The 12,423-nt window shown below is 39.5% G+C and overlaps 1 protein-coding gene across 2 annotated transcripts in view; it reads right to left on the reverse strand.

Moving 5' to 3' along the window:
* Positions 1-10,795, reverse strand: part of LOC124301898 (uncharacterized) — a 56,519-nt gene extending 45,724 nt beyond the window's left edge. For both annotated transcript variants that reach the window (XM_046757458.1, XM_046757457.1), the window contains exon 1: positions 10,500-10,795. The gene's annotated coding sequence lies outside the window, so the exon portion shown is untranslated. The remainder of the gene's footprint in view (positions 1-10,499) is intronic.
* Positions 10,796-12,423: the final 1,628 nt, after the last annotated feature.

A 12,423-nucleotide genomic window follows, 5' to 3' on the forward strand; every position in this document is an offset into this window, starting at 1 on the left:
CTTTCATCCCGCGTCAAACTCGATCATCCGAGACGAAGATCTTTGAGCCGAAAGAAATTTCTCTGCATCGATTTACAGAACTCTTTGAAAACATTGTATCACTGCTGAATTTTTCATCGAATTAAAAAAAAAAATAATTCATTTGGCAATCGGTGAACGATGGATTTTGTTCTTTTTTATTATTCAAATAAATCGATAATTTTTTAGTTCTTACCACGATGCGAGCAAATAAGATAAAACAACGCGCATAAACGCTTTAGTTGAACTAATCACAAAACATATCCACGATGACGTCATACAGGCTTGATACTTTCTCCTTTAGTGTTTATATCGTTATGTTCGCAACTTTTGACCGCAAAAACTGTCATTTTCAGCCAAAAGTATGTACGGAAATAAACGAGTAACCTATTTTCGTGAATTCTTTGACCTCATCTTGGATACGCGCAGACTGAGCGAAAATCGATCTTCGGTTCTGACACGCCTTGTTTCCTCGCATCATGGTTCTTACACATGTACGATACATACTTCGTAACGTAATATCGAACTTTTATACCTGTAATGTTTAATCGGATCAAAATGATGCTAAGCAGTAAGATCCCGTATTCTGGTCTCTGGGTGAATAATGTCACTTGTACAGCTACACCGAGAGAAATTTTTATTTCCGGTTACCGCTCAGTCCTTAACTATTTTCATTTTTTACCACAATCGAAAAATGCGCAAAATGTTTACGGGTACCTCGTTTTTCGTAATTCCAACGATATTCAAACAAGTTTTTTTCAACGATACCTGTTTTACTCAACTTTTCTAGCTACCATGACAAATGAAATTTTTCTCAATGTGTAAAAAACGGCGGTACGCATATACGTACAAGCCAGGGAGTCTCTCGCTCGGTAAATGGAACAGCCATAGGCTCGTGGTCGTGTAGCACGTACATCTGCATACGCTGTGAACAAAACCAGCAACAACGCACGTTGCCCCCACACGACGACGACCACGACGACGATTGGTGTGCAGAATATAAGTGTGTGCGAACGTGCGTTACGCGTGTAAAATAACGTAGATGCGTAGAGAGGCGTGCCGATTTCGCGCGTGGAGTCGCTACGTTGAAAAACGTTTTGCCAACCAACGAGACGACGACGTGCAATTTATTATTCGCGTGCGAATTTTCACCGTATTCGCGACGCTGTTGGCGCCGAATTGAATAATAGCAACGAATGGAAGAGAAAAAAAAAAAAAAAAAAACACAAGTTTTTCCTGAAACCTCATTGTTATTGCAGATGAATGAGAAAACATTTTCAAACCTGCGATAATCGTGTAAAATACAGGAATTAAAAACAGGATTATTACGCTTTTTCGAACCTGAAATTCCTTTCCGAGATTTTTCCAGGTATTCCAGCCTCTGAGAATACGATTATTTTTTTTTTCAGTAACCTTTCACGAAATATACCGCTGATTAATGACAATCTTTTTCAACACATTAATACTAATATCTTCAATATTAATTAGTAACTAACTTGCTGTCTGACTATCAATTTACAAACAACTACCTACGATTTTCCCTAAGAAATAAAAACGAAACAAGATTTGGTATCAAGTAATATCCTTGTATATAAAATGTACGAAACGGTGCGAAAAAATAAAATTTTTAGTGCAATTTGTGTTTTCTTTCTAAGCTAGACAGTACTTTGTATATAAGAACGAGTTTATTGCTTCGACAGACTCAACATTCCAATCTTATTTTCGAAATTCCTTGACTTTTTTCCTGTTGGAAGAAACTTCCAAGTTGCACCTTGAAATCGTTTTGCAAATATATCTGTATAATCGTTCAAGATGATTGAATAACGATACGATACGATACACAAGAATAGAAAACAATGCGAATAAAGCGTCACATCATCGGTTAAATTGTGGTCACGTGTTACACGCACGCTTCAAACAGAAGAAAAGAAAAAATTGCGAAAGTAAAAGACAAAGGAAAATAAAAAAAAAAAAAACATAATAATAATTGAATTACGTTCGTCGGAGCGAGAATTTTGCGTATATAAATATTAGAAAACAGGTTTACTGTAAAAATTTCTCTTCTCGTAAACTCGTCCGATTAATAACAATATAAATAAAAGAAAAAAATTAAATTATGAAATTGCAACGATTTATCAAATATATTGTTTTTTATCTTATCTTCTTCTTTATCTACAATCAATTTCGACGGATTCGTGAAGAATAATAAAATTAGTGAAATTAGTGCTATTGTATTATAATTTTCGTTAAAAATTTAAAGTTTTAGAATTGCGATATATATTCCTTACTTTATTAATTCTGCTCCAAGTCAATCAAGTTATTGCAATATCGCGTAAAGATTTGATTTGACGTTGTTCAATTATTGTTTGATATTTGGTCTGTTTCTTTCCGTCCCTATTTCGTCGATTTTCAGTAAATACCTTATCTTTTCCTCACGACTGTACTGTTATGTACGTACAATACACCCTTAGAACTCGGGCGCCGCACGTGAGAGTCGCGTTGAATTTGAAATCAGGTCGTCAAAACTCGCGATCGAAACGGCAGGTTAGAGACGAGCCAACGCATATATATATATATATATATATATATATATATATATATATATATATATATATATATATATATATATATATATATATATATATATATATTATATATCTTAATATATATAAATCTCGTGTCACGATGTTTGTCCTCAATGGACTCCTAAACCACTTAACCGATTATAATAAAATACGCACACCATGTGCAGTTCGATCCAACTTGAGAGATAGGATAGTTTAAATCTCAAATTATAGTCGCAATTATAATATATTGCTAATTATTTGTCTGTTATTATTTGACAGTCACAATTATCTGTTAACTCCGAATGATTCTAACAGATGTCGATACCTTTCGACTGGGTTGAGTAAGTAATCAATAGATGGCGCTGCTATGGTAAATCTACGAACGTGTCATATAAGCTACATTTTAACAGCATAACTAGCAGCCCATCCCGGCTTCGCACGGGCATATAATAATATAATAAAAGAAAATACACAATGTTTACAGTGAGTTTCTAGAAAAATAACATTTATATTATTACTTAATATTATTATATGCCCGTGCGAAGCCGGGATGGGCTGCTAGTATATATATATATATATATGTATATAACGAGATGAGGATGCGCAGCAGATAGAAGGAAAATCCGGGATGATAATTCTGTTCCCTCGCATCCTTCATCCGTCGCCCCGAAACCCGACGCACAACCTTTAAAACCAGACGTCTGACGTCCCGACGCCGGAAAAACAACGCCTGATTTACCGCATACGCACAGCCTAACCTAAGTAGGTTTATGTGTAATAGATTATATTATGTACAGGTAGGCAGAAAGTGTATACCAATTTTGCGCTATCGTCGATCCTTTTTTGGTAATCGCAACGCAAAATCAGTTTCTGAGGTTTACTATACTTTTTTAGTTAAACGATGCTTTAACGTCGATTTATCGTTGCACGAGCGTTAAATTTTCCAAACAGTTGCAAGAAAATATAGCGAAAGTGATCGTAATGAGATAGAATAGTAACGGATAGTAGACTTTCCGGTAACGGCTAGAAAACTAATTTTCATTTTCTACCTAGAACTATATTTTTCGATCGTGTTAAAAAATGAAAATAGTTAAAGAAATTTTCTAGGGAATTCATTAAATTCTGGGGAATTTTTTAGTTATATAATTATCTGTAAACATTCTACATTACGTATAAATGTGTTGTACACGTAGGTATTTTTTTTTTTTTCTTTTACGATTGGCAATATTAGAAACATTGAAATATTCGTCGGATAACGTTGCACGTGTCAAAATATGGATGCAAATTGAAAAAAAAAATAAGAAAGAAAAGATTTTACCGTAAGACTTGTGAGAAAATTTAACCACGTATAAAAAGTCGTAAATATATTATACAAATTGATCATATAACGTAACATCTTGCAATTGTTACCAGAAATGATTTTTTTATTTCATTCCATTCAATTTCGTTCAAATTCTAAATCGAGACAAGAGTGTTAAACCAATAATATCCTTCTTCGCAACTTCTGTCTATTATATATATACACATATGTACATTTTGTATTTATGTCCAGCTCAAAGTGCGCAGGTGATAAATAAATCGCTCAAGTACGTTTGAAGAGTTCTCTTCTCAATATGTGTGTGGGTATGTGAACATAATCATGTACATTAAACGTAGGTAGGTATAGGATATGTGTAATATACATGTAGGTATGTAACAGGCGTGTACATAATACGGGCAATGCGTGACTGTTGAAATTTACCGTTAAGACGGACAGACGAACTGATATGTATAACAGATACGGTAATTTACACATTACCTTCCGTTTCTTACCCTCCCGCGCCGACGAAGGTGTACATAGACAACTACTGTAAATAACATTAGTAACAGCCAAAATGCGTGATACATTGTATGTAGTAATAAGCTCGGAGCTGCTAGGTGTGAAGACGGCAAAAGTATTTTACGTACAACGTATTATAACCAAAAGTGGCGGACATATCGGAATAAGTACATTTTCGTGTGTCTGTTGTTTTTTTTTTTTTTTTTTGTTTTTTTTTCTTCAAATTTCTTTTTCGCTTCTGTAATACGTTAGATTTGATTAATCTCGATACCTAGGTGTAGGAATAACGATTCACGAGTACGCTACGAGCAAATGAAAGAAGAATGAAAAATGAGTGGAGAAAGAGAGAGAGAGAGAGAGAGAGAGAGTAATAATTGGACGTGAGAATGGTCATGAAAAAAACGGTGTTCTATAACAGTATAATTACCACTGAACGGCTTTTGTAACAGTGACTAGCTAGTCTGTCAAGATAAAAATGTCATTGTTGATTGTAAAGAAAGAGAAAATAGTGTAATACATGATTTCGACGATTAGTAACCCGATTCACGGTACAGTGTCGAAAAAAACTGCGCACGAAGAAAAATTCTGGCAACGTGACGTCACGGAGCCAAATCGTATTGAGAAAAAAAGTAGGTGACGGTGACGCCAACGATGCAGCAGCGGAGCTATCCATCTAATCCCAAAGAGAGTGAAGTTCGTGACAAAGGAAAAAAAAAAATAATAATTTCGCAAATGTATAATCGTCTCAAATTGAGAAATCTGTTTTTAAAAAGCAAAGTATATTCAGATTTTGAAAATTAAACTCATTTAAAGTATTTCCAAACTTTCGAAACAATGATTTTAGTTTCAATATTTCGCTATATTAACGTTACTATCTTCAGTATGGTTCCATCGATCCATTCATCCTAAGTGTGTAATAACACAGAAACCTCGCAGCGCAACAATGTTATAATATAAATATAGTTGAAGTACTGAACGTTGCATAGATTACGGACAAAGGGCGCGTCTAAATTTGCAGTTTATAGATAGTTACACGGTTAGAAGTAGCGTCAGGAGGAGGAGGAGGACGAGGAGGAAAGGCGAGTGAAGTTAGCCACTTACTGACTGCTGCTACAAAAGTTTGAAAATGTGGCCTGGAACTTCACTCTAAACTCATTACATTACGAAGCGACGCCCTGCCGAGTCCCGCATGAGTTTGAATTTGGTAACTAAAACTCGACGATATGCTTTTTATGAAAAATCGTTACTCTCAATTGCCAGGATGGTCTGTTACGACCGACAATGAAATTCATGTTAAGAATTGACGATTTTACTTCAATCCATCCGTGCGCTACGTACTTTTCAACCTATATAACCAAATACCACCTCATACACCCCGGGGTGTTACCAATGCGCGCCGCAACGGTCCGTGGGACTAAAATTAACCATCTAACAATAAGATTCTCACGGATGGATGAACGAAGAGGTGCCTAGTAACATTGGTACGCGTATCACAATTGTCCGACGGTACTGGGACAAGTGCATGTTTTAGATCTGGCTAACAGCGGAGACCGAAGGTGGGAGTAGGTGGATAGGTAGGTAGGTAGGCAGACAGTACTGCTTCAACTTCGACTGACCACTGCTGCAGCACACGCGACGTGTATACTGTATCAAGGCTGACCAAAATACCGTTTCCTATATAACAGACCACCTATGGCTGTGTGGCCCACTACACTGCCCGCTACTCGGTTGATCCTCCGTCTGTCCACCTTCGCTGCTGCCTGCTTGTTGCTCAGAGGCCAACAGATACCGAACGAATTTCACACACCGTGTGTGTATCGGCGAGTTACGTTATTTATCTCTTTTTCTTCCTTGCAGCCGATCGGTTTTTCCGTCGAACGACTGAAATTTTTGAAGAGGATCGTTTTACGGTCGCGGTTGGCCGTAATTAAATTAGAAGCACGTGATATCTTGTAACTAAACTGCTTCGAGGTCTCTAAAAAGTTTCAAGATATCGTGATCGTTACTTTTGTTTGGCGTTTGGGTGAAACTTTAACGTTGCTGACTTCACGCTCGTCATCTTCGTCCGGTCTTTTATAGGTCAGTGTTCGAAAATCGATCATATCGAAGTTAGGAACGTTATTGTAACGATTCATGCTAGGGAAAAAGCGTTAATCTGCGATTTTGAAATTGTCTGACATTCAGTAAACCGTGATAAAACAAAACACACTCGTATTTCGAAATCATAGATAGTGATATTCTTTCCCAATGTTTCGTTATGATAACGTTACTAACTTCAATCTTGTGAAAATCGTAGGTGGAAATCGAGACAATGTTGAAGTTATGGTAACGTTAATGTTACCAAACACCGAACACCAAATCACTATTTTACAACTTCGGAATGACATTAAACGAGTTAAAATTTGACTAGAATATGAACATGATTTGCCTCGATTACGATTTGTTGAGTTTCAGAGAGTCGTGAAGATGTTGCGAGCTACAATATCCGTAAAATTGCATCTTTACATTAACGTTACGAATTAAAATTTCATAAATCAAGTAACGTCTGTGTGTTTATTTTTCTTGCTTTGTTTTTCGATGTCGAAAGAGATCACTTAACCTCGGCCAGTAATTTTTCATCAGTTTTCCTTCAACATTTCGAGTTGGAAATTACAAATTTAGATTAAAGACAAGGCTTGGAATGGTTGACTTGAATCTGCTTACGAGAAAAAAGTCGGCACCAATATAGCGCTGTTCGTGAATACAGAAGCCCTAGGGACTTTTCACGCCCACATTTGGATCCCATCACACATTCCAATACACGTATCTACAATATTGCAAGAATCACCTTACGGTTCTTTTCTTTCTAACGTTCAAGAAGCACAATTGTTTTATTCCTCCTCAGCAGTGTTTACGCCAAGAATTTTATCGAAACTTTCTCAATCTTGTTTGACGACTGCATACCTGTTTTCTTCGATCTAGTTCGAGAAGAAAAAAAAAAAAAAGAAAAATTCTCCAGGTGCGTTCTCCTGAAACGAACGTCCCGAGTAGGTATATCTCTTCGATTTTTCCTTTCTCTCTCTCTTTCCTCATTCAATTCCAAACTTCAGATAGTACAATGAGTTACTCGACGCTGCTAACAATAAGAAAGATCTCGCACCACATCAAAATGGACTCCCTTGTCGATGCACTGCAGTGGTGTTCAGGCCATCGGCACTTTCAGCGATAGCAGGGCTGTTCCCTGACGGCGTTGTTGGTCATGGCGTTATACCTACACGTCAGTTCGGTTCTATTGACGATGCTGCTCGTCCTCGTCGTGTCGTGTCGCGTTTTCCAGATACACGCACACGCACACACACACACACACAGGCACACACAGTCGACTCAAATGCGCGACCTACTTACAGCAAGAAGTTGGTGGCAGTAGATACGGATTTCTACAAGGTGGCCTGGAACGATGACATCGATGACGGAGCAGGAAGAAGAGGCACGAAGTTCGTAACGTAATAACGTTTTCTACGAAGAATCGTTCTTTCGTCGTAAGATCATTTCGATAATACCTACGTCAGCGTTACTAACTCCAACTAGCTTGTGCCCAGGAGAGAGACATCGGATCATCGATTCGATTTTCACGTGGATTCAGTCGGGAGGAAAACAATTTTAGAATACCCGACGACGAGTGTGACGGGAAAAAATTACGATTACGAATCGTAAGCATTGGCGAAAAGAAAAACAAACTCTCTACCTTATGGTTGGTACCGTTGTTGTTTAAATAGGTAGGGCAGGGCAGGAAACCGCTTTTTTTTATCATAGATTCACGACGACGAGGATGAAGACGAGGCGCTCGATCAGATCAGGTTCAAATCCCGAACTTTCTTCGACGTCGTGTGCCTAGCTATCCTATAACCGTGTCGTCGACTGACGACTTTGCTAAAAATACGCCTCTTGCGGTACCTGAGAGAAAATAGCGTAACTGCAGGGTTGGAAAGCCAAAATCTAGGGTTTTTTTTTCATTCTATTTTTTAATACAGCTGAGTGTCAATTTTTTTCAATCATCCGTGAACATAGCGGGGAGAAAATTGTTTCAATGGGCTCTTTTCAGACCGCGGGGTAAAAATACAGCGTCAAGTTTTTGATGTACACACGTTCATCCGTGAATATTTTCGAGAGCAAAAATGTGATTCGCAGAGGCTTCTGAATCCGTATATAATATACCTATACATATAATATATATACGTACACACACATTCGAACGGGATAGGGTAAAACTTTCGTGCGGCATTGGAAAACCACATTCTGCAGTATTGCATAGGTAGCTTTATCACTGTGATTGAACACGAGCTATTGAAGTTGGAGAACATTTTTACGTACAACCTTTCCAAAGTTCGTTTTTTTTTTTTTTTTTCCTACAAATGTGATGTTCACCGATTTATCTTTTATTCACAAGAAATACAGTGTTTATCTGATCAGTGTCGTAGTGCTGCTGGGTGTAGAGTAAGACAAAGAAATTCGAAAGACAATGAAAATTCAGTGAAGCATATTCTCTCCACATTTTCCACAGTTTCACAACTCCGACTCTTCAGGGTTATAAGTGAAGAATTTTGGTAAGATTGTCGATGCAATTCTATTCTGTTCAGCGCAAGGGAATAAATTCAAAATCTTTTCTTTCTAATCGAAGAATTTTACGCCGAGCCGGAAGCTCGAATAGGATTCTTTCTCTTTTTGATCGCCTTTTGTTTTTTATCATTGTTATTTACTTCTCGTATAATCTTTTATGATCCAATTTTGCAAACTTGATGAAAACTGTGTTTCCCCACGAAATTATTATCCGAAATCGCAAGTTACCGGCAGACTCGGAAGTGGATGATGTTGCCTCTCGACGTACATATGTACCATACATGCATATGTACGAAGTGGCGAGTATAGAACGTGCACAACTCCTAGCTCGGAGAGACCGTCTCTGTCGTAAAAATCGATCGTCCTGAACCACCGGCCAGCACCGCCACTGACAGAGGTTCGCTGGTCGCTCAAAGGATGTTAGAGAACTGCTGCTCGAGTTGCAGCTGGGTTAATATTCCCAGATGAAGAACACGTCTCAGGCAGTGTTCACCGAAAATCTTGAGTTTTCAGCGATCGATTGATCGACGAGTTCAACGATTACTAAAAATACCTAAAATTTGGGTTTTCTCATTCCGGGAGACGAAACTTGGTCCAGTTTCTTACTCTGATATCGATCATGTAGTTTTCGGAGATAAGATGAGGGTGTGAAAATAATGAGGGACGGTAATAAACGGAGTATCTTTCATACTTGCTGTAAGCTTAGAAATAAAAATCCGAGATTCTCGTGGCTCGGGCGTAAACGGAGTTAGTTGAATAATTATTCATGATCCTGTTTTTACCTCCCCGAAGGAGGAAGCCCGACGTCGATGTCGAGGGAAGGTGAGAAGAACCGAGACGTGTGAAACAAGACAAGGATGATCATGACCAGCGGTGAGCGAAAAAAGTAAAAAGCTACTCGGAGCAATGGGGAAAATGTTGGCTGCTGAATTTCACCGAATCGGCTGTTTGGTCATTGCGGCGAAAAAAATTCCTCCATTCCTGTCACATTCTTCTCCGTGTTTCTCCGCGACCGCGTATCGATCGATCGATTTCCATTTTTCCATAAGTTGTCTAGTGCATAAAATCGCGAATAAAACTGGGTCCGGTGAAAGAACAAACGGCTCGCTGAACTTGGGGCGTAATCGCGCGAGTAAAGCAGGAAACAGGAGACTGACTTCTCGATTCTCTTCCAATTTCGTGTCAAGTAAGCCTGAACGGCGTTCGTTTCACGTTTGATCGTGCTCTCTGTTTTCACGTTGCCTAGCGATGACAAGCGAGGCGTCGACGGCGGTGGCAGGGAAAAAGACAGCGGAATCTCGGTCTGAAAACGGGGATCGGCGATAAAGGGACGATGACGATAGCCCGAAGCGAGACGGAAAAACGTAGAAGAGCGGCGGTCCGATCGCCGGGAGGGCGATTCGTACGGGCGGATAAAATTGGCGCCGGGGTTCTCAACCTGATTATCGAATGGGCAGTGCGGTTTCGTTCCGATAAGAACGGTTAAATTTTCTACTCACGCCATGATCCCGGGAAGTGGCTTTGAGATGTCAGTCGTCGGCTGGTTCCGTCGCACTCAGAGCGTTGAAAACGCTGCGGTCATCACGCCGTGCACAGATTTCACGGACTGGGCGGGCGGAGTTGAGGCTGATAGTCTCGTTTGTCGCACAGCACACACCACGCGCACGAATGAAAGAAAAAGGCACCGCGATTCGGTGGGAAATGCTGGGAATAATCGCGGAGCAGCCGCCGGGCGAGACTCGATCACTACCGACCGCGAGCCTCGGGACGCGCCTCGTAGTTGTTTGGTGCAACCGAGTTTCCGTACTGAGCTCTCGACACTGCTGCAGCCGTGCCCCACTCGGCGCCACCGCCACCAACCCCCGAGTCTAAAAGTCCCTAGGTTCCGCCCCGAGTAGCGCTCGATTCGACCCAATGACGTGATCCACTTCTATTCGGCGGCTTCGGTGCCGTTCCCTTACCGTATGTACGATATAAGTATACATATACCTCGGGCTTGTTCGGAAGGCCCTGCGTTTGCACGAAAATTAGGAAACGCGGGGGGTAACGACAAGTTCAGATATTCAAATTCATAGCCAAACTTGGGTATTTTCTCCCCCCCCCCCCTGCAGGTACTTCCACCAAAATTGAATGGTTGTACTCTGTACGTTAAACCTGTGTGCAACCAGCTGCTTTATACGTGATTCATCATAATTGACTGTCGCCGACGCTTATACCTAGGTATAAATGATATGTCACGGAATGCTTCGTCACTGTATTAAATGTAGGCTGGACAGGTAGAAGCGGCGCTGTCGTATAATCGGAATGTAATAGGGAAATTATTGGTTCGTTGCTCTATCTATATAATCATTCCAATAATAAATGTAAATAACAGAAATAGCTACTCGAGGCGGCGGTTCATTCAGTCATGAATGGATAATGTTTTCTCACCAAATTTATTGCGCAGTATATAAATTTTTTGATTATATGTACATATTAATACACTTACAAATCAATAGCATATGTTCACCATAGTATAACAGTCTAAATCGTTATCTTATACCAGGAAATAGATGTACGGTAATTGTTAGAAAATTGTTTTAAATTCGCGGAAGGTTTCGCCTTATTAGAACTGATTTTATAGGCAATCGATTATTTATCGATAATAATTGGTGACACAGAAAGTTGAGAGTTGGGAATAACATTATGTATGAGATCAATTATGAGTAGAAACTTTTTCGTCTAACCGCAAAGTGGTCCGATATATAGGTGTAGTGATCGTTTACCGAGTGTTATGAGGCTGCAGGCCAGCTGATAGTTTCGAAACGGCGCAGGGCTAAATATACCTAATACTTCGCCACGTATGCGGAAGGTGTACATAGATACATGGCATGTACACATATGCACCCAACATAAGCAGCACGAACGGTTGAAGAGAAAATTTACGTTTCGGGCAAAGACACACGCGCATTGTGGTTAAGCATCTAGCCCAGTGTTTATGATTTGCATTGTGGGATATACCTGTGTATGTATACTCACCACTCTGCAGGTCATGGACACTAAAGGGAAATACTAAGCAGTTTACCCTAAACCCAACCGTGATCCTTTATACTTCATTATTTCCTGTCATGCCGTTATGAGTATATATATGCGACTTCTAGGAATATCGTACCTTCGCCGTAAGTATTAATTTGACCGTAGAACACATTTACAGGGTCGTAAACGACCCCAGTTGACCCGCTAACTGCGCTCCTAAGCTAGAAATCGTCATTATCGCGTTAATACTTTCAGTAGTACTATAACTGAACTTTAATGAAATTAAATCTGCTCTTCGACACTGGATTTCTTGATTAAACACGAAAAGATTTCTATACCTCGAGTCCCATTATTGGTTTTAGAACGATTTTACGAACAAGACACGCATGGGGTCGATAACGACCCCAC

Source organism: Neodiprion virginianus, chromosome 4 (genome assembly GCF_021901495.1).
Source record: "Neodiprion virginianus isolate iyNeoVirg1 chromosome 4, iyNeoVirg1.1, whole genome shotgun sequence".
NCBI classification, from domain to species: domain Eukaryota; kingdom Metazoa; phylum Arthropoda; class Insecta; order Hymenoptera; family Diprionidae; genus Neodiprion; species Neodiprion virginianus.